The sequence below is a fragment of the Euprymna scolopes genome, chromosome 25 (assembly GCF_053919585.1).
Source record: "Euprymna scolopes isolate OS-2025 chromosome 25, ASM5391958v1, whole genome shotgun sequence".
Lineage (NCBI taxonomy): Eukaryota > Metazoa > Mollusca > Cephalopoda > Sepiida > Sepiolidae > Euprymna > Euprymna scolopes.
Window position 1 is genome coordinate 80,784,746 of NC_136506.1, and position 23,128 is coordinate 80,807,873.

General features: G+C 35.1%; 1 protein-coding gene and 1 pseudogene across 3 annotated transcripts in view; one reads left to right on the forward strand and one right to left on the reverse strand.

Moving 5' to 3' along the window:
• Positions 1–23,128, forward strand: part of LOC145247462 (BTB/POZ domain-containing protein 17-like) — a 306,407-nt gene that overhangs the window by 244,849 nt on the left and 38,430 nt on the right. The window lies entirely within an intron of this gene.
• Positions 6,891–7,007, reverse strand: LOC145247587 (5S ribosomal RNA; annotated as a pseudogene).

Here is a 23,128-nt window from a genome sequence, read left to right on the forward strand (position 1 = left end):
ATACTTCTATTATGTTTTAAACGACTGTAATAGTTTATTTTGGAAGTATATTTCATAAAGAAAATTGACAACCCACTTTAAAAACAGAAATTACGAGTTTTATATATTTTATTCGCAGTTTTTTGTTGGGGGTGTCAAAAATTCCGCCTAAAATTCTGATACACCTAGTCGACCACTTGTTTGTTCTGAATAAAATACTTTTTATAAACACTGTTTTAACTAAAAACAACCTAAGATTGTTTCTCAAAGTTTGCCTATTTTTATAACAACATTATATCAACAAAAAATTAAATACAAACAAATTGTGATTGTTTGTCAAAGTTTGCCTTCAAGGCTGCGTTTTCCATTTGCACGATTCATGTTTTGGATCAACCGGATCACGTGACTCTTCTGGCGGCCATGTTGTAAGCCCTAACGGTATTTTTGGAGATTACCCGAAGTTAGTTCTCCGAAAAAAAATCCACTTAATTTCATCGAGTAGTTCTTTTTTTTTTTTTTTTTTTTTTTTTTAGAGCGGAAAAACACGTTTTTATGAGAGCGCGTTGAAGGCGGACATCTTGTATTTAAAAAAAAATTTTGTTTGAATTTTAGAAATGCCAAAGGGAAATAACTCCAGTTAAAGCGCTGACACCCCTCCTTCCCATCTTTAATACTAGCTTTTCTTCCTAAAAATCGAACATTTTGCTCGGTATCATAACAAATTGTTTTTTCGCTGTAAAAAAAAAAAACTACTTGATGAAATTAAGTGAAATTTTTTTTTCGGAGAACTTCGTTCCATAACGGATACATACAGTTTAAACTTTTTTCGGTACTTTCATTTTTTTAATGTCTTGACTAAACTGTAAAGTACCGAATTAAAAATAAATAAATTAATTAAAATAATGAATTTTTGCCTCTGGAAAATATGTGCAAATTTTTCTGAATTCAATGTCGATTCTGCTATCCCAAAATATTCCGAGTTTTACAATCCCCAATTTTAATTAATCATCAGAACACTAATTTAAACATGCAACATTAAATTTACTCTTCTTTAACAATTATAAGAAGCGTCTCTAACTACCGATATCTATGACAAAAATTAAAACAATCGATTTTTTGCACTCAGAAAATAATGGGGGGGGGGGGAAATTCCGATTTGAATACAAATTCCGCTACCGCAAAACATTCTAATTTTTTCGTTTTTAATTAATTATTCCAATACTAATTCAAACATGTAGTATTAAAAATAAATAAAATAAAAAAATAAAACAATCGATTTTTGGCATCGGAAAATAGGCACAAATTTTTCAAAACATTCCGATTTTTACAAATCCCGATTTTTGATTAATCGTCCCAGCATTAGTTTAAACATGCAGTATTAAAAATCACAGAGATCTTCTCTCAGTTAACGTTTTTTAAAATACATTTACCAAGTGAATATTAATCTGGCTTAGTTTATCGATTCGTGCATAAAATCTTTTGGACATTCCTCAAAAGCAATACACTTGGCCAAAAAAATTCACTTATAAAACAAACCGGAAGTCTCAGTGGTAAAGTAAATCTATCTATAAAAGTGAACGTGTCTGTCTGTCTGTGTACATTTTCCTTCCCAATAACTCTGTTAATTTTCAGTCTACAGACTCGAAATTTGATATACAGTGTACTGAGGTTTGGGAAAATCTATGTGATCGGTTTTCGGCCAGAAATTTGGCTGTTAAGGGGTCAAAGTTCAACGATTTGACCTTTGAGAACTCTACCAAACTCCTCCGACAATTTGGGGTCTACACACTTGAAGTTTTAGATATAGGTTCCTTGGACATGGATCTAACTTAATAACTTGATTTGAGCCCAAAACAATAAATTTAAAGGGGTCATAATAGGGGTCAAATTTTAAAAAATTTACCTTTTTTCTTTTTTTTTTTTCTTAGCATATACCTCCAAACACCCGGGCAACGCCGGGCACCCATGCTAGTATTAATAGAAAAACGCAGTAGAAAGGGGAGGGGGAATATAGATTTTAATTTTACAGGTAGTTTAAAATCAATCAATATTATTATTTTATTATTAGTATCAGCAATTGAAAAGTAAGCTTTAAACAATCTATAGAAACACTTCAAAGACCGATAATGACCAAGATCATTCTAATTCTCTCTCTTCTGATCTTGAGCACGTGGTGCAATGGGGAAAAAGGTGGCTGGTTAATTTTAATGCAGCTAAAACCAAGCGTCTTTCTTTTCATCATAATCAGTCAGACCCCCTACTGGCCCCAATGGCTCTCGTCTTGGGAAGCATCATGACTTGACAAGCTTCTGGAACTGACCTTCACTCCTGATCTGAAATGGAACACATACATCAAATCTGTTGCCAAGATTGCTGGAAAAATGGTTAGATCATTCTACCGCTCCTGTGGATACCTCATTGCCGATGTAATCCTCTATCTGTATAAGAGCCAAGAACATCCTATGATGGAGTACTGTTGCCACATATGAGCAGGCGCTACTCAGTGTGCCGTATATTGCCTTGATACAGTTCAAAACTGGCTTCGAAATCTAGTAGGTGATGCCTTTTTCTGTTCCCTGCAACATCTTTCTCACAGAAGAAACGTTGCAAGCCTGTCTCTGCTCTATCGTTATTTTCATTGCAAGTACTCGTCTCAGCTCCAATCTATAGTCTCCCTTTGCCAAACTTTCACAAAGAACACTCGACTAACTACAACCACTATCAATAATTTCCCCCTCTCTTTATCTGTGCCTAAACCTAAATGCAGATTCTATGAACAAAGCTTTCTAGAATTGCTTGCCTGTGGAACACTGTTCCATTAGCCTGCTTCCGGACTGATTACAATATAGTAGCCTTCAAGTTCAATGTAAACAAGTTCTTGATGAGTCCTCCTCTTAAATAATCCAGATTCTACCCAATCTACACTATTAACGATTACTACAATACCACCTTACTTTCATTAATCCTTATCCTCGAATGGATTTCACGCCTTGGTAAGTGGTGATTGCATTGTAAAAAAAAAACAAAATAAAAATAAACAAACAAACAAAAATGATTAAAGATCGATTTCTGGTATTGGAAAATAGGCACAAATTTTTCTGATTCCGATACTGATTCCCAAATCCTAAAATGTTCGGATATTTCCGATTCACGATTTTGATTAATTGCTCCAACACTGATTTAAAAATGTAAAATTAAAAATGTAAAATTAAAAATGTAAAATTAAAAATGTAAAATTAAAAACAATTAATTGATGGCATCGATAAATAGGCACAAAATTTTCTGAATTCAATCCTAATTCTGATATGCCGAAACATTCCGATTTTGATAAATTCCTAATTTTGATTAATCGTCGCAACACTCAGTTAAACATGTAATATCAAAAGTAATTTAATTATAAAAAAATTAAAATTATCGATTTTTGACGTTGGAAAATATGCTAAAATTTTTCCTATTTGGATACCGATTCCGATACCCAAAACGTTCTAATTTTTCCGATTTTGATTAATTATCTGAACACTAATTCAAAGATGTAGAATTAAAAATAAATAAATTAAAAAATTAAAATAATGGATTTTTGCCTCTGGAAAATATGTGCAAATTTTTCTGAATTCAATGTCGATTCTGCTATCCCAAAATATTCCGATTTTTACAATCCCCAATTTTGATTAATTATCAGAACACTAATTTAAACATGCAACATTAAATTTACTCTTCTTTAGCAATTATAAGCGTCTCCAACCATCGATATCCATGGCAAATAAATCCCTACTTGAGAATTCTTCCTTTAAACTCCTCAGCTTAACATTCACAGGAAATATGAACTGGAACAAATACATTGAGGACATTGCAAAGGCTGCTGCAAAGAAGGTGGACTCCCTCTATCGTGCTAGAAAACTACTCACACCTGAGAGTATCCTATATCTCTACAAGGCCACCATTCGCCCATGCATGGAGTATTGTTGCCACAACTGGACTAGTGCACCTACCGCTAGTTTCTCCTTCCTGAATAGAATCCAAAAAGAGAGTCTCCAATCTAATAGATCCCACTTCGTCAACTAAGCTCCAACTCCTGTCCCATCACCACAATGTGGCACCTCTGTGCCTGTTTTACAAGTATTTTAATGGAATGCGCTCTGATGAACTCATTGCACTTGTGCCCCCTCAACGTACATATCCCTGACAAACCTGCTTTGCAACAAAATCACAACTTTCACTGTTGAGGTTCCTAAATGCCAGAAAAATTTCTACTCTAATAGTTTCTTCTCTCGAACAGCTAGACTTGGAATTCCCTTCCTGCTACCTGTTTCCCTTACTGTACTGATATGCAAAAGTTCAAATGTAACATAAATCAACATCTTTTTAATCTTGTCTTAGGCATGGTCCCGATTAGTAGCCTCTTACGTCCAAGTGGCGATATGCCTTATTAGGGGTGAATACAAGTAAAAAAAAATATATATTTATACTGTCTATTGAAGCCTAGCAGCTAATCCCCCATATTAAATCCAGTGCTATAAGCGTTTGACTGTTTTTGTAAGGATACTAAAGTATTCAAATAAATATGGATAGTGGTCTAATGTTGTTTTTGTTTTTTTAAATTTTTGTTTGTACTTCTATTTTGATCCCCCGACAAGGGAGGGATTGGACCTAGTAATTCACTTCCGTTTGTCTGTTCGTCTGTTTGCACGCTCAATAACCACACCTTGGATTTTTTTGAAATTTTGCACATGCATAAACATTAGTCATGGTAAAAGTAAATTTTTGCCAGAACAGATTCTCCAGGAGAACTCTGGCCTTGTTTGGAGTGAAGCTGAGTAAAAAAAAACAAAACAAAACAAAAAAAAAAAAAAAAACAAACAAACAAAAACAATCTTCTCTCAGTTAACATTTTTTAAAATACATTTACCAAATGAATATTAATCTGGCTTAGATTATCGATTCGTGAATAAAATCTTTTGGACATTTCCCAAAAGCAATAAACTCGGCCAAAGAAAAATCACTTATAAAACAAACTGGGAGTCTCAGTTGTCATTTTGCAATTAAACTGCCTGACAAAAAAACTTGTTAATATTCAAAACGTTTTGTCTGAATTGGCGACCAGACTATATCTGTGCAAAAATTATATATTAGTAAGAACTTGAATATCCACTAGAGCGAACTTGAATACCTGCTAGACTGTCCTCAAGTGTCTAAGATCTCTCCGTAGAGTGGCTTGTCAGGATATTCTGGCTTGAGGACACTTTCCCTTACAAGTAAACCTTGACTAAATATTTCAAAACTTCATAACCTAGTAAGAGATGCCCTTTTCTCTTCTTTGCAAACTCTTTCCCACAGAAGCAACGCTGCAAGCCTGTCTGTACTCTTTCATTATTTTCTATGGCAAGTGCTCGTCTAAGCTCCAATCTATGGTCCCCCCTCGCCAAATTTTCATGAAAAACCCTCGTCTAGCTACAACCACTATCTATATTTTGCTCCACTTTTTATCTGTGCCTAAACCTAAACGTGGATTTCATGAACAAAGCTTCTTTCTTAGAATTGCACGTCAGTGGAACTGTCTTTCGTTTCCCTGCCTTTCAGATGACTACAATATGATCCTCCAACGTAAACAAGTTCATAATGAGCCGTCCTATTAAGCAATCCAATTTACAAAATCCCCCCCCCCCCATATAAAAACATAGTATTTGTGGCCAAAATAAGATCTCCTCGGTATGGTTGACTTATACAAGGAAGGGTGCATCTTTTTCAAGTGATGTTCCAATTTACTTGCCTCCCCACGAGGGGAGTTAGACACAGGGTCGGTTTCTCATGTTGGGGAAAATCCAGCTCCCCAAAATGGGGCACTCTGGATAGGAACAAAAATAAAAATTGCCTTAGTCGTGAAGGATTTCTCCTCCACTGACCGAGGACAGAAAAGGCGAAGTGTAGCATCAACACAGATACTACACTGTGATCTTGTCCGGAAGGCCAGGAAGCTGGATACTCTACCAGACTAGATGTATTCTTCTCATGGAATCTAATAGGTCCAAGAGATTGCAAGATAGATATACTAGAACATATCTAACTGGTCAATCAAGGAGAGGAAAATCAGGGTTTGTATTACTGTACATATAGATTCGAAAAAGTTGTCAAAAAACAAATATATAACAAATAAATATTATCAAAGGCAAGATAAGTTACTTTTCTACCAAACTGGATATATTTTTTGTGTTTTTATTCAATATAACATGTTTATTCAGCTCGAAAAACATGCAGTGTTTACCGATGTATTGGAAAATTCAAAATGGCGCCCGACACTCTCTTTAACATGGTAAGTTTGGGAAAAGGTGTTATAAATAATAAACTAGACAAAATACTATTAAAAAAAACACCGAATATATGTCAACTTATGTCACGGTAACATATATTGAGCGAATTTCTAACAGTATTTTGTCTAGTTTATTATTTATAACATCTTTTCCTGAACTTACCGTGTTAAAGAGAGACTCGGGCGTCATTTTGAATTTTCCAATACATCGGCAAACACTGTATGCTTTTCGAGCTGAATAAACATGTTACATTGAATAAAAACACGAAAAATATATCCAGTTAGGTAGAAAAGTAACTTATCTTGCCTTTGATAACATTTATTTGTTATATATTTGTTTTTTTGGACAACTTTTTCGAATCTGTGTGTACAGTAATACAAACCCGAAAATCAATATTATGAGCTTTTTTACCAACTCTGCAATTGAGACATAAAGATGCAGTAGTGATGGTTATCCACCATAAGGGTGCCTGTGCATGAAATTTTTGTTGCAAGAGTTGCGCAATCTCCAACCACACCTCTCCTGAGTCGACATTGTTGAATACCAGTGGCAAGTGGAAGTTCAAAGTTCAGGATGACTTGGAACAATGCCGAGATAAGCGGAAAGCACATACAGCACCTAGAATTCCCAACTGGTCACCCATCTGGTACTAGCCAGGCTCAACGTTGCTTAACTTCGGTGATCTGACGAGAACCGGTGTGTCAGCGTGATTATGTTATATTATTTTATATTTAATAAAATATTTGAGTATATATGTATCTCATATAGAGATCAAGTGTACTAGTAGGTCGCCCGGCATTGCCCGGTCGTAAAATATGCACAAATATTATATTTTAATTCATACAGAAACTGAGACATATGTATGCGAGTATTATGTTTTTTTTCTAAACAATTTATTAAGTTTAAAAAAATAAAAAAAGGAGAAAATACTCAAGCTGAGATCGAAACCAAAACCTAAAGACAGTTAGTCAGGTATGATTACCATTAGGCCAGCTTGACACGTTCTTTAAAAAGTGTTTTCAAACCTACTTATTCTTACCATAAGGAATCTGTCACATGAACGATTCACACATGCGCATTTATGAAACAGTCGACAAACAGATAAATATCCATTAAACCCCACGTACCTAAGAAAGAGCCCCTTGATTTTTTTTTTTTTTTTTTTTTTTGAGAACCTGACTGAAGTAAAATGAAACAAAACCGTGAAGTTGTTTTATGTTTCATTTGTCGCACATTACTAAACTTAAGGTAGACAACTTTTACTATATTCTTCAATTTAAAATAAGTTATCACCTCTCGGTGTTGATTTTTTTTTTTTTTTTTAGGTGATTATTTAAAAAAAAAAAATGTTTCTTATGAGTAGACATCTAGACTAGACAAGTAATTTTTTAAAAACAAATTGCAACAGATTACAATATCAAATTGCCAATGATCTATCAATCTATACAAAATGTGTGAGCACGGAAGTGTGGAAGTAACGTGAGTGTCCACAGAATAATCGAAATAGATAAGACGTTAATGTAGTTTGCTTGAAGCATTGTTTAATCTACTTATATATCTATAAAAGTGAGAATGTGCGTATGTGTGTGAGGACACGTCTCAACCTATATACTCAACGAATTTTTGATCTACAGACTTGAAAGTAAGTATACAGGGTATTCAGACATGTGGAACACTTTTTAATTGGTTTTCATCTGGTAAAAATGGCTGCTAAGGGGTAAAAATTGAAAAATTGGTACGTGAGGGTTATTGGATATTTATCTGTTTGTTAATTGTTTCATGAATGCGCATGTGTGAATCGTTCACGTGACAGATCCCTTATGTTAAGAATAAGTAGGTGTGAAAATACTTTTTAAAGATCGTATCAAGCTGGTCTATTGGGTATCGTACTTGACTAACTGTCTTTAGGCTTTAGTTTCGATCTCAGCTTGAATATATATTTTTTTTTTAGTCACAAGAAGTGAACTGTTTAGAAAAACATGATACTTGCATGCACATGTCTCAGTTTCTGTATGAGTTAAAATATAATATTTATGAGTATTTTATGACTGGGCAATGCCGGGCGACCAGCTAGTACAGTATAACAATAACAAATGAAAATTAGCTGATCTGTAACAAGGTTTCATTTGTCAGTTTAAATGCTATTTGGGTCTGACTTTGAAAGTTCGACAAGATAACTTTAGATGTTAGATGTCTACCTCTTCAACATTTCGCATAATAATTAGAGTGTTCACTAAAGGTGGGGGGGGGTATTCTCAGTGGAGTATTACTAAAGATAAAAAAAATGGTGTACTTCATGCTTCGTTGCTAAAGATACTGTATTATAAATTAAGGATCAAGGTTAAGTGGAGTGAACCAGGAAAAGGAGTGGTGCCCTCCCTTACATCTCAGTAGTAGTCAATGAAATGGAAGCCTTCCGGCCGAATCATGAGTACTCTGAATAAGTAGAATAATCTTGAGAAATGAATGGTATCCTCCCCTACATCTTGGTATAGTAGCTGATGAAAAAGGCACATTTTGGGTCACCTTCGACAACAGTCTATCCATTGATTTATCTCTTCAACAGTGGACCACGATTGTTTACAAAAACTTTGTTCTATCTTTTGTGAGGCCTGAGAATATTGGTCAAAAATGCCATTGATGAAGAATCTTTCCTTATTTTTGAAGAAGACATACAAAGATTTTTATTCTCACAATCTTTGGAATCTCGGCTTCATCTGAGAATTTCTTTATCTTTGATGATCGTTTTATTTTATTGGTTTTTCCCGTCCATATAGTGATACACACACACTTGGGGGGATCGCTACTCTTAGGGTGTCATGGGCTTGCCACAAATCTATGACATGAAGGCCACCCACGAATGAGGCCTGGGAGTAGAATCTTCCTTAGTCTCAATAGAAGAGACATATAATATAGATTAAGATTGTAATCTCAAAAGAAGAGACATGTTCACGGAAGAGAGAACAATAAGCAAAGGATTATAGCCACCACGATCCCCGGACTTGTCGTCATGTGATTTTTATCTTTGGGTGACTTTAAACAAAAATTTATGCAAATAATCTTCACAATCTAGACTAACTAAAGGAGACCATTACCAACGCAATCAGGAGAATCACCAGAGTAGATTTACAGTATCTGCAAACGTTGTTAATCGTGCACAGAAATGCATAGATGTCAACGGGGAGCACTTCCAGCATCTTTTATAACATTACAGGTAATTTAAAAAATACTAATTAATGCTACAGGTAATTTTAATAATGCTACAGGTAATTTTAATAATGCTACATGTAATTTTAATAATGCTACAGGTAATTTTAATGATGCTACAGGTAATCTAAATAATGCTACAGGTAATTTTAATAATGCTACAGGTAATTTTAATAATGCTACAGGTAATTTAAACAATGCTACAGGTAATTTAAATAATGCTACATGTAATTTACATAATGCTACATGTAATTTACATAATGCTACATGTAATTTAAATAATGCTACATGTAATTTAAATAATGCTACATGTAATTTAAATAATACTACATGTAATTTAAATAATGCTACAGGTAATTCTAATAATGCTACAGGTAATTCTAATAATGCTACAGGTAATTTAAATAATGCTACAAGTAATTTAAACAATGCTACGGGTAATTTTAATAATGCTACAGGTAATTTAAATAATGCTACGGGTAATTTTAATAATGCTACGGGTAATTTTAATAATGCTACATGTAATTTAAATAACACTACAGATAATTTAAATAATGCTACATGTAATTTAAACAATAAAAGAACGTCCCTCCTCTCTACTACATTTCTGGACTACTTTTAAGTGAGCCACCCTGTACAAACATTCATTCATTTAGAGTATTCTGTTGAGTTTGCAATTTTTTTCATAAAATGTCAAGTTCTTTTTAATGGTTTTTTACACGATTTTATAGATTTTTAAAACCTCCCTTTTTTATCTCATCCTTTCATATATATCACGTAGACAAACTGATTCCCAAAGTTAAGCAACGTTGAGTCAGGCCATTGCTTAGATGGATGATTATTTTGGGGATATAAGGTATTGTATATATAATTCCCTGGTCCCAGTGACTTTAGAAGCCAATGCCTGGCTACCAATATGCAATTTGTCCGTTCGCTGTGATCTGCTCCGACCAGACACTGGCTGATGATAACATACCGATTTTAGTATTTTGAACTCATCTTCGCCTTCTTCCAATGACTACCGACAAGAAACAATCATAGCTGAGGAGGAATTGAGCATAATTGAGAAGGGCTCTGTTATATAAATCCACCAGAACCGGTTTTGAATTGGGTTTTGAGTATGACTAATACATAAAACCAGAGTGCTTATTTAGATTTGGCACTTATATCGATAAACAAAAGTGAAGAAAAATTATTATATTGTACCTACTTGTCATGGAATGAAGATCCCATATTCCAAAAATCATAAAAATTGATCAAGTAATTATTTTTTTTTTTTTTATTTATGAAAAACTAATCTGCCGTTTTTTTTACTGATAAGTGACAGACGAGGCCATAGTTTTCTAGAGAACATAAGGGAGGTAATCAATGATAATTTTGACAGTTTACACGTACATTAGGGTTGTCTGCCCTTGTTTACTAATTCAATGGTGTCATTTTTTTTTTTTTTTTTACCCTTATCAAAACAGTACAATTTGATTTTCTTGGATAAAAAAAAAACTACTTGATCAAATTACGCGATTTTTGGAATTTTTTTTATCTTCATCCCATGACATAAGTGCCAATCTGAATATGCACTGAAATCGGTTTTGAGTAATAAAAACCCTAGGGGTCCATCCTGGGCCCAACTCTTTTCCTGATCTACATTAATGATCTTCCAAATCACATCCTTACATCATTCATAGACATTTTTGCTGACGACACTACCATCTATGGTAGCACATCTAAGACAGTAAACGACCAAGTTCTCTCCGATTCTCTCTCCTCTGATCTTGATCACGTTGTACAATGGGGAAAGGAGTGGTTGGTTACTTTTAATGCATCTAAAACCAAGCTTCTATCTTTACATCATCAACGTTCTGATCCCCATCTGGCATCAATTAAAATGAATGGCTCTTATCTTGGGGAGGCCTCATGTTTTGACAGGCTTCTGGGCTTGACCTTTACTCCTGATCTTAAATGGAATACGTACATCAAATCTGTTGCCAAGGCCGCTGGAAAAATGGTCGGATCCTTCTATCGATCCAGTAGATATCTCACTGCTGATGCAATTCTCTATCTATATAAGAGCCAGATACGTCCAAGGATGGAATACTGTTGCCACATATGGTCAGGAGCTGCTAGAAAAGACTTGTCCTGCCTTGATAGGGTTCAAAATAGATTTCGTGGCCCGGTGAGAGATGTCCTTTTCTCTTCGCTGCAACCTCTATCTCACAGAAGAGATGTTGCGAGTTTGTCTCTATCGTTATTTTCATGGAAAGTGTTCGACTGAGCTTCAATCTATGGTCCCCCCTCGCCAAACTTTCACAAGAAACACTAGACTAGCTGAAAACATTATCAATAATTTTTCCCCACTCTTTATCTGTGCCTAAACCTAAACATAGATTCCATGATCAAAGCTTCTTTCTTAGAACTGCACGCCTGTGGAATTGTCTTCTGTTTTCCTGCTTTCCAGCTGTCTATAACATGGTTGTCTTCAAGTCCAACGTGAACAAGTTTCTGACGAGCCGTTCCACTTAAGTTAACAAATTTACCGAACTTCCATTACTATCGATTACTATATTGTCCTTTTGACTACTGTACACTCTTTAACCCTTATCCTTGAGTGGCCTATCGGCCTTGATAAGTGGTGATGCCTATGTAAAAAAAAAAAAAATATGTACATAGATATGCCAGAAGTAAATTGACAACCGTGTAGATTGAAGTGTTTATCTGAAATTGTTAGAGAAGTTAAGCAACATTGAGCCTGGCCAGTACCAGATGGGTGACTATTTGGGAAGGTGAGGCACGTTATGTACCGCAAGGTAAAATACCAGGTTGTGAAACTGGCGCGGTCTATCCTTCTCTCGAGGGTAGATGGGACTCTCTTAAGCCATGGTAGGCACCCCCTCTAGTGATGGCATCACGATAAAAAATACCCTTGATAGTCCTGGCAAAGCACCAAGTACTCAGCTACCAGCAAGATTTGAATTACACTACAAACTTGTGTAGTGAGTTCAGTCTCGGCCACTGACACGTTGGACTGGACTGGAATGGGCTAGAGATCTGCTGGTGGCACTTTTTCTGAGAGTTCAAAGTTTAAACTCTTTGGCCTGAAATCTTCAGGCAACATAAAGTGGAATAAATACATAGAAGATACTGCTAAGTCTATCTCAGAAGGTAGGCTCTCTCTACCGGGTTAGAAAACTTATCACACCTGCTTGTTTCATGACACAGACTGACAACCTGGGCGTACCAAGTTCGAATTCAGTACATTGCACATGTAACGTTGTACACTTGTACACACATTGTCGCAAAGTGGACAAAAGAAAAGGAAATAACTCCAACTTGCTTTTTGGTTTGTACGACATTTATTTCTTCGTCATTACAGTCGTGAAGTCACTCACATGATGTAAAACGTTCTCCATGCCTCTCCCGAGATTTTAAAGGTTATCTTGTCTCTGTCGAGATCTTTGTCTTTCTTTTTTTTTTATAGTCCTTCCCCTTCCCCAGTGACGTCACTTATGCATTTACATACACGCATCTGCACTATAGTACACTCAGAAACACTTTCAGTTAGCAATGTTGGCAGCCTTCACGTGGTCCTTCCCGTGAGTCATGGGTGTCTTTCTAGAAAGGATTCTAACTAAAATTCTAGGAAAAGAATGCCAACAATGATCATCTGATTCGTACAAAATGAATGAATGAGGTTCAACAACAAGAAGATCATAATCATCATCTTCATCATCTTCAGCAACAGCATCATCAGTAGCATTATGATGATAATGATGGCCATCATCATCGTTGTCATTATCATCAGCAGTAGCATCAACAGCATCGTCATTATCATCATCAGCATCATTAGCGTCGTCGTAATCAGCATCACAGTATCATCAGTAGCGTCGTCGTCATCATCAGCATCAGTAGTAGCAGCAGCATCATCATCATCAGCGTCAGTAGCATCGTCATCAGCATCAGTAGCATTGTCATCAGCATCAGCAGCGTCAGTAGCATCGTCATCATCAGCATCAGCATCATTAATTTAATATCATTTTTACATACTGGCATATGTTGGATGATTTGTAGAAATCAAACATCTAAGCTAACCTATTTACGGGCAGATCGTCATTCATCCCTCTTTCACTCAAGTTCATCTTTATTGCTGCCTCCCATATTTTTCTTGTGAACCTCTTTCCCCATGAACTGAACCTGCTACCTCAACTGTTCTACATTTGCTAACCCAACAACATATTAATTCTTCCAGTGTGGCCATACTATCAAAGTCTCCTGTTCTACACACATCTTCCTATACTGTCCAGATTCAAACATCCTCTGAGGTCGTCAGATCTAAGCCTGTCACTTTCTGCATCCATCATACCATTTCTCACCATGCAATGCATGTCCTCAACAATATCTGTTTAGGTGCTTATTGAAAATATCAATTCACTCTCTGACGCCTCGGCTGACTTCAAAATGGACGCTGCAACCGGCTGTGAGATAATCTTTTCTGTTTCTTATAGTCTTGTAGATGTTTGTTTGCACTACATTTAATCTTTTGTGTGTTCCTTTTTTTTCTTTACCTACATCCATCTAGACATGAGGGGTTACTATGAATGCGGAGCGCTATCCATAGGAAGATCCTAATTATGGTGTGTGGGTGTGCAGCAAGATGTTTGTTCACATTACATTTTAAATTCTGCATTTTGGTACTGTCAGGGAAATTCAAAAGACTAGCAGTTTGAGGAAAGAAACTTATTATAGTAGAAAGCCGTCTGACGCCCAGAGACCTAAACAATGAATGGGGTGGGATTTAGTTGTTCGTCTGGGAGGGGGGGGGGCTATTTATATCGATGGGTGGAGACACCAGAGAACATTTCAAAGTAATTGAAAAACAAGTACAGGGATACAATATTGCAGTGATGGGGCAGGGGCTGAAGCTTGGTAGACAGTGTGGAACTTATTAGGTTTGAGACTCTTTTTTTTTTTTAACCCTGTCTAAGAGGGAGAGGCCAGAGACTGGTGTGCTTACCCATATGTGACAACTACTCCATGCATAGCCGATTAGCACCTTTGTAGAGATGTATGGTAAAGTCAGGTGTAAGAAGTTTTCTAGCACGGTAAGGAGAGCCCATTTTCTTTACAAGCAGCCTTGGGAGTACCTTCTATGTATTTGTTCCAATTCATATTACCTGTCATGCAACTGTGTCCGAGATGGGTACATCTGTTTAGGTGTTTATTTCAAATATCAATTCATTCTCTGCCGCCTCGGCTGACTTCAAAATAGATTCTGCAACCTGGTATGAGAGAATCTCTTCTGTTCCTTATAGCCTTGTAGATATTTGTTCACATTACATTTAAATTTCTGTGTGTTCCTTGTAGGCCCTTTCTCACAGAGGACTTTTCTTTTTTTTACTTACATTCACCCCGAACAAGGCACAATGCTAACGAGACATAAGGGGCAATTGTGAATTGAGGGCATCGTAAGAGACGCGTTGTGCAATGAGATACTTGTTCACATTACATTTAAACTACTGCATGTTTGTACGATCACAGAAATAGACAGCAGGAAGGAAATTTCAAAGGGTAACAGTTTGAGGTAAGAAGCTATTTGAGTAGAAAGTTCTCTAGCATCCGGGGGCTTCAACGGGGCGGTGACGGTGATTAATGTCATGGACTGACTACCAGGTTGTCCCAAGTTCAAATCCAGTTCATTCCACAAAAATTACTTTCACTTAAGATGTTGGCAACCTTCACGTGGTCCTAGCCATAATCACCAATGTTTTTCTAGAAAGAATTCGGACTAGATAAATATCGAGGAAACCAATGCTAACAATAGAATGTTTGGATTCATATGATGATGATGATGATGACGACTTCAACTGCCCAGAGAAAGGATGAATGAAAATCTTACAATGAATTATTCAAATCGCTGTCATTCTATACTATTAATAAAATTCTAAAAGTTTATTTATTATTTTATGCGTTTATACCAATAAAGTTATCAAATGGATGCACCGAATTGAAAAATTCTGTTTTATTCCCTGAAAGGTGTGAGTCTCTAGATTATCCTTATCTATATATGGTTTGTAACGAACAACGCCGAGTCACACAGAAAACCCGAAATAAGAGTTTTGGGGCCGTTTAGTGCCTTGTCGAAAAAGTTACCTGCCCATGCCAACGGAAGAGGGATGAATGAAGATCTGCCCATAAATAGGTTAGTTTAAATATTTGATTTCTACAAATCATCCAACATATGCCAGTATGTAAAAATGATGTTAAATTAATGATGATGATGATGATGGTGACGATGCTACTGACGCTGATGATGATGATGCTACTGATGCTGATAACAATGCTACTGTCGGTATACAGTCACGGTAACATCTTTTGGTATACGGACAGGACTTGTGACGCAATGGATAACATGTCTGACTACGAATCAGAGGTTCCAGGTTCGAATCCTGGCAAATTCGTAATAATTTTAACCATTTTATCCAACGTTTACTCATTATCCTTACCCTTAGTAAGGGTATTTTTCTTTTTCAGTGATTTGTTTTGTGCATATGGGCATTTCCCATACTCTGAGTTCACAAGGTAAGCGTTGATGGTAAGACGATGTTGAGTGTACTTGATGTTGAGTGTACTTGATGTTGAGTGTACTCGATTTTGTGTTTGACTCGGCATTGTGGCGTAGCTGCTAGTTACAAATAAAAAGCGAGATAAAAAAATAGTTCGAAAGATCTAATCGTGCAACATATGTTCTCTTTCTCGTCCGACAAATGTATTATTACTTTCGTGAAAATATGTGCACACACAACATAGGAGTTTACAGTAATCACTAAATTTTAAATTAAAAACACAAAAATATGTATTAATCTGGAAAGAATTGGAATCAATAATTGTATTGGAATTGAGAATTTAGAACAGAATCGATAATTGTATTTAAATTGAGAATTAAGAACAGAATCAATAATTGTATTTAAATTTTAAATTTAAAACAGAAACGATAATTGTATCAGAATCGGGAGTTTAGAATAGAATTAGTAATTGTATTTGAATCGAAATTTAGAATAGAATCGGTAATTGTATTAGAATTGTGAATTTAGAACAGTATATATCAGCTCTGGGTGCGTGTGTGATACTATCAGAGGAAACAATTTGCTAAGCACTAATGTTCACATCTACGACTTCTGTCAAGGCCGTGTTCGTCAGGTGACGTCAGCCCATTTCGATCAGCTCCAAGCGTTCAACCCGCATTTAACTGTCCCAAACTGGAAACTGTCTTCAACTGTCGCAAACTCAAAACTGCCCGTAAATTGTCCCTGTCATAAACTGTTGTAAAACTCACACCCACTTTTAAAATTGTTCGTATACTAAATCTAAATATATCAATCTGTATGTTGAATCTTTTGTTCCAGTCAGCTGCCACACATTCATTAACAATCCTATTTTAGCTGCTTTTTGTGTACATTGGTGAACAACTTCCTCCCCATTGTTCTACTGATAAACTTATGTCCTCTTTTCTTTAATAGTTTTTCTTTCTTTTTTTTTTCTTTTAACTTTCTAAGACGTTTTTCTTTTTCTGTGTGGGAGGGGGAGTAGGAAACATTGATACTATCACACAGTCGGATAAAAAACATAAAAAATGGAATTTAAAAAAAAAAATATCACCAGGATGAACAAGCGTAGAAGAGTATCTCAACTAGTAGCAAATTAATTTGGGCTTTGCTTTTTTCGCCACTGTGTGTTGGTATATGTTTTAATTTATATTCCAATGTATTGAAAAAAAGTTATTAGTTAAAAGTGGATTGGGGCCAAAGTGTCGACTACGCCAATATCCAAAAATAACCAATGTCATTTTTTTTTTCTTTTTTTTTGGGGGGGGGGGGGGTTAAGCAAGTTTTCATCAAAATCAATAGAACTGCAGTCGCTTAACCCTAACCGTCTGTTAATCATTCAGGTTTGGAAGGTTCTCATGGTGGAGGGTATAGATCAAGAAAACATGTGGACGCACATATTATTTTGTCAGGCTGGAAATGTATATAACCACTGATGTGTATATAACCACTGATGTGCATATAACCGCTGATGTGTATATAACCACTGATGTGTATATAACCACTGATATGTATATAACCACTGATGTGTATATAACCACTGATATGTATATAACCACTGATATGTATATAACCACTGATGTGTATATAACCACTGATGTGTATATAACCACTGATGTGTATATAACCACTGATATGTATATAACCACTGATATGTATATAACCACTGATGTGTATATAACCACTGATGTGTATATAACCACTGATATGTATATAACCACTGATGTGTATATAACCACTGATGTGTATATAACCACTGATATGTATATAACCACTGATGTGTATATAACCACTGATGTGTATATAACCACTGATGTGTATATAACCACTGATGTGTATATAACCACTGATGTGTATATAACCACTGAAATGTATATAACCACTGATATGTATATAACCACTGATGTGTATATAACCACTGATGTGTATATAACCACTGATGTGTATATAACCACTGATATGTATATAACCACTGATGTGTATATAACCACTGATGTGTATATAACCACTGATGTGTATATAACCACTGAAATGTATATAACCACTGATATGTATATAACCACTGATGTGTATATAACCACTGATATGTATATAACCACTGATGTGTATATAACCACTGATGTGTATATAACCACTGATGTGTATATAACCACTGAAATGTATATAACCACTGATATGTATATAACCACTGATGTGTATATAACCACTGATATGTATATAACCACTGATGTGTATATAACCACTGAAATGTATATAACCACTGATATGTATATAACCACTGATGTGTATATAACCACTGATGTGTATATAACCACTGATATGTATATAACCACTGATGTGTATATAACCACTGATGTTTATATAACCACCGCCCGTCAAAAATGACAGAAAAATAATTATACTTTGTACTAATCTTATATATAGAAGGCTATATGTCTGTCTGTCCGTCTGTCTGTCTGTCTGTCTCCATATTTTCAAACTCTATCTCTCCTGAAACTAAAAGTCGTAGAGCAGCGCAAGGGGCCTCAAATGCTTGGATTTTTACAGTCGGTTCTTTTATGGGTCTTTTACCGGTTAAAATGGTTTTTCAGGGGTCAAAAATGAGTCAAAATTAAAAAAAAATCGTTGTACATTTTGTATATTCATCTTAGTTTATTTTTAATCAGGTCATATGTATGTCACGTTGGTACAGTGGTAACGTCACCAGCTTTGAATGTTATAGTTTTGCTTTCACTTTCGATTCTAGCTGATGGCACTCAAATTTTTTTTAACTTTTGAAATCATGGCTCTATAATGATATATACGAAATCTGGACAAAATAAAATATCGTATTTAAGCGTATTTTACGACCGGGCAAAATACCCCCACCCACCCCCAACATCCGCTACTAATAATATAAAAGAGCGTTTGCTTTATTATTTATCATTATTTATTTATTTATTTTTATTATATTTATTATTTATTTTATAATTATTACTTTTATTATTATTTATTATCACTATTATTATTATTATTATTTATTATTATTATCATTATTATATTTATTATTATTATTATTATTTATTATTATTATATTTATTATTATTATTATTTATTATTATTACTTTTATTATTATTTATTATCACTATTATTATTATTATATTTATTATTATTATTATTATTTATTATTTATTATTATTTATTATTATATTTATTATTATATTTATTATTATTATTATTATTATTATTATTATTATTATTATCATCATCATTATTATTTCATAGTACAGTAGAACCCCGGGATACGGCATTAAAAATTAGTAACAAAATACAGTACAATATATAATACACATGTGTATATAATCAAATGACATTATAAATAACACCGTAAGGCGGGACAAATACTGTAACCAGGGGCCGGGGAAACATCATATTCCACATCGTAACCTGAAAAAAAAGTATCCTAGGGCACCGTATCCCGGGGTTCTACTGTAGTCTTAACTTTTGGATGTTTTTAATTGGATTTTTTTTCCTTGAACAACAGGTCAATTCCTTTGAATTTAGACTTCCGAGCCTTACCTTAATACTTTCGCGATTCCTAATAGGCCGGCCTTTTACAAAATTGGAAACGAAATTGAAATTGTCTTGTCAATCTGATTAAGCCATTTATGGTGGCTTTTCGTTACAGTCCTAAGTGTACCAATTACAATGAGAATCACCTTGACTTTTTTTACATTTCTATTGATTAACTAATTCGGAATCGGTAATTGTATCGGAATCGGAAAAGATATTGGAATCGTCCCATCCCTAGACAATACGTTACAATTTCAAAGGGAATCACCTTGAATTCTATACATTTCCATAGTCTAATTAATCTCCGTTTCAGATCTTGATACTTATTTATTTTTTGCATATTCTTTCCTTTAAATTTAGACATTTAAGCTGTACTTTAATACTTTCGCGATTCCTGATAAGTTGGTCTTTTGCAAAGTTGGAAACTAAATTGTCTTGTCAATTTGATTAAGCCATTTATGGTGGCTTTTCGTTACAATCCTAAGTGTTCCAATTATAATGGGAATCACCTTGACTTTTTTTTACGTTTCTATAGATAAACTAATTTCTATTTCAGATCTGATATTTATTTTTTGCATGTTCTTTCTCTTGCACTCCAGTAACGAAATGGCAGGCTACGTCAATGATTGAACACGTTCTCTTGTTTTTGTTTGGAAAAATTATATCAAATTTGGAATGCTCATCTTATAATTTTGTATGTGCATGTCCCAAAGAAGTTTGACAGTGTCGTTTTTTTGTACCATTTCTAGTTTATTAGTTTATGCCCTGGCTCATACTGCTTCTCGTTGTAGTCTATTTCATAGAGTTTGCATATACAGGGTGACACCAAAAAATCGGGGCCCAATTTCTTAGTGTTTTGTCCGAATGAAATGAAACTTTAGTCATAACTAGTTTATTATATTCAAAACATCACATCAAAACACTACGATCTTTGGCCTTTTTTTCTCCGTTATACAGCATATGTTCTAGATGGCCTCCATTTAGCTTTTGTTTTTTTTTTGGGGGGGGGGGGAGTCACCCTGTATTAAGTCAGAGTAGCAACTTTGTTTGAAGTGAGTATCACTAATAATGGAGGTCTGAACAGAGCTGAAAGGAGGAAACAGACCAAATATCAAGGTCTCATGTATGATATGAAAAGAAACTGGAATCTTAGGGAGATATCAATCATACCAGTTATTATAGGTGCCACAGGGTTTATGAAGAAGAACCTGAAGTTCTACCCAACTAATATTCCTGGTGAACGAAGTGCAAAAGAGATCCAGACAATTGCACTTAAGAGAACAACGAGGATACTAAAAAGATCTCTCGGCAGGTTTCAATAAAAAGCAGGGCAGTGTTTCAGCTGGTTTGGCTGCCCCATACCCAGCGTTACAATCTACAAAGAAAGAAAATAAAAAATAAAATAAAAGTGTAAAACCTGAGTGACTTTGTCGTGTCTCCATTTTTTTATATGTTGAACTAAAACATTCTGATATATGCGCTCAGGTTTCTTTCCTTTCTTTACAAAAACTGCGCAATCAGTGATTCTGCAGTTTTATCAATGTAATGTTTGATGGACCTATTGTGTGTGGCTTGTACCTGGGCTGCCATTAAAGCACTCTCAGCAGATCTTTAAAGATTACCCCAGACCAATTCCAACTGTCATTCTCTAAATTTACTCTGTTTAAAGAGTACACTGTGTAGTTCCTTTCCAAATAATTTGTGTCCTTTCTCTTGCAACCTCTGACTCTTTTTCACTCTAGGTCTTAGTAACTTTACCCTTTTCACTTCTTGAAGAAGAGTTGAATTGTTTGCAGAAATATGTTTAGTTATACTTCCTTCCTCTGTATTTACCACATTTTCAACACTAAGTAAGCCTCGACCATCTTCCTTTCAAGGTAGATACATCGATCTACGTCTCATTTTTAAATAAAAGCCCCATAAATTGTAATCATTTTGTGTGTTTTTGCATCCAAAAATTTTACTTTATTATTTATTATTGTTTCCACTTTGTGGGAAGTTTTCGGAGTTAGTTGCGCAGGGTGTAGTGGATTGGCTGAGGCAGAGTACTGCAGAAGTTTTTTTTTTTTTTTTTTTTTTTTTACAAGGGTGTCACCACTTATCAAGGCCCAGAGGCCACTCGAGGATAAGGGTTAATAGGTATACATTAGTCATTGTGATTTTAGCATAGTAAACAGTGGGAATTTTGTAACTTGGATTACTTAGGGCGACGATTCAATTAGAACTTGTTCACTTTGGACTTTTTCTTTTTTTTTTTTTTTTCATAGATATCAACTCATTATCAAGGCCAAGAGGCTACTCAAGGATAAGGGTTAAAGAGTGTACAGTAGAAATTGGACAATATAATAATCATTAGTAATGAAAATTTGTTAAATTTGATAACTTATATGGAACGGCTCATCAAAAACTTATTTACGTTAGACTTGAAGACAACCATATTGTAGTCAGCCGGAAAGCAGGAAAACGGAAGACAATTCCACAGGCGTGCAGTTCTAATAAAAAAGCTTTGTTCATGGAATCTACGTTTAGGTTTAGGCACAGATAAAGAGTGGGGGGAATTTTTGATAGTGTTTACAGCTAGACGAGTGTTTCTTGTGAAAGTTTTGCGAGGGGGGACCATAGATTGAAGCTCAGTCGACTGGGAGGTTTGTAGGAGATTTGGCATGAAGTGTGCTGATGAATTGAGAACAAGTGGGGATGGTAATGTAGAGATATGGTAGATCACGGCAACTAAGCAATTGGAACATAATTGTCTGGATTTTGGTAGTCATTGACAAAGTCTCAAAGAGATGGCAAATTGTAGACATTTTAGTGTCCTGGGATAAGAATGCGATAAAGAAGAAGAACAAAAAGGGTGGCAATTATGCTTTTGGAGTTAAGATGTATGCACGAGGTTAAAACCCAAGTACTCCCAGTAGTAGTTGGTATGCTAGGTGTAGTATCAAGTCACCTGGAAGGACATTTAAAAAAATTGCAAATCTCTTCAGACGTCTGTTATTGTACCTATTTACTATGCCTCCCCACGGGACAGAGTTAGACACCAGGGTCGTTTTTTAACGTGGAGAAAAGGTACAAAAATAAAAATTGTCTCAGTCATGAAGGATTTACGTCTGTTATTGTAGCTACCACCAATATCCTTAGAAAAACCCTTGATCTTTGAAACTTCTGGCTTGGAGCCAGGATTGAGGGAGTATCCTCTGAGAATGGATTTCATCATCTTTCAGGGAGACGTTGTTAAACAAATTCAGGATTATTATTATTGATATCATTATTATTATTATTATTATTATTATTAGAAGTAGTAGTATTAGTATTAGTATTAGTAGTAGTAGTATTTTACTTTTTAATGCCACCTCTGGCATTCCAAGGTCTCTTCATGCAAAATTTAGTGCAATAGGGCCCTGAACTGGCATATAAGCTTCAGCCTCTGTCCCATCAACAAAACGTTGCATCCCTCTGCCTGTTCTACAAGTATTTTAATGGTGAAT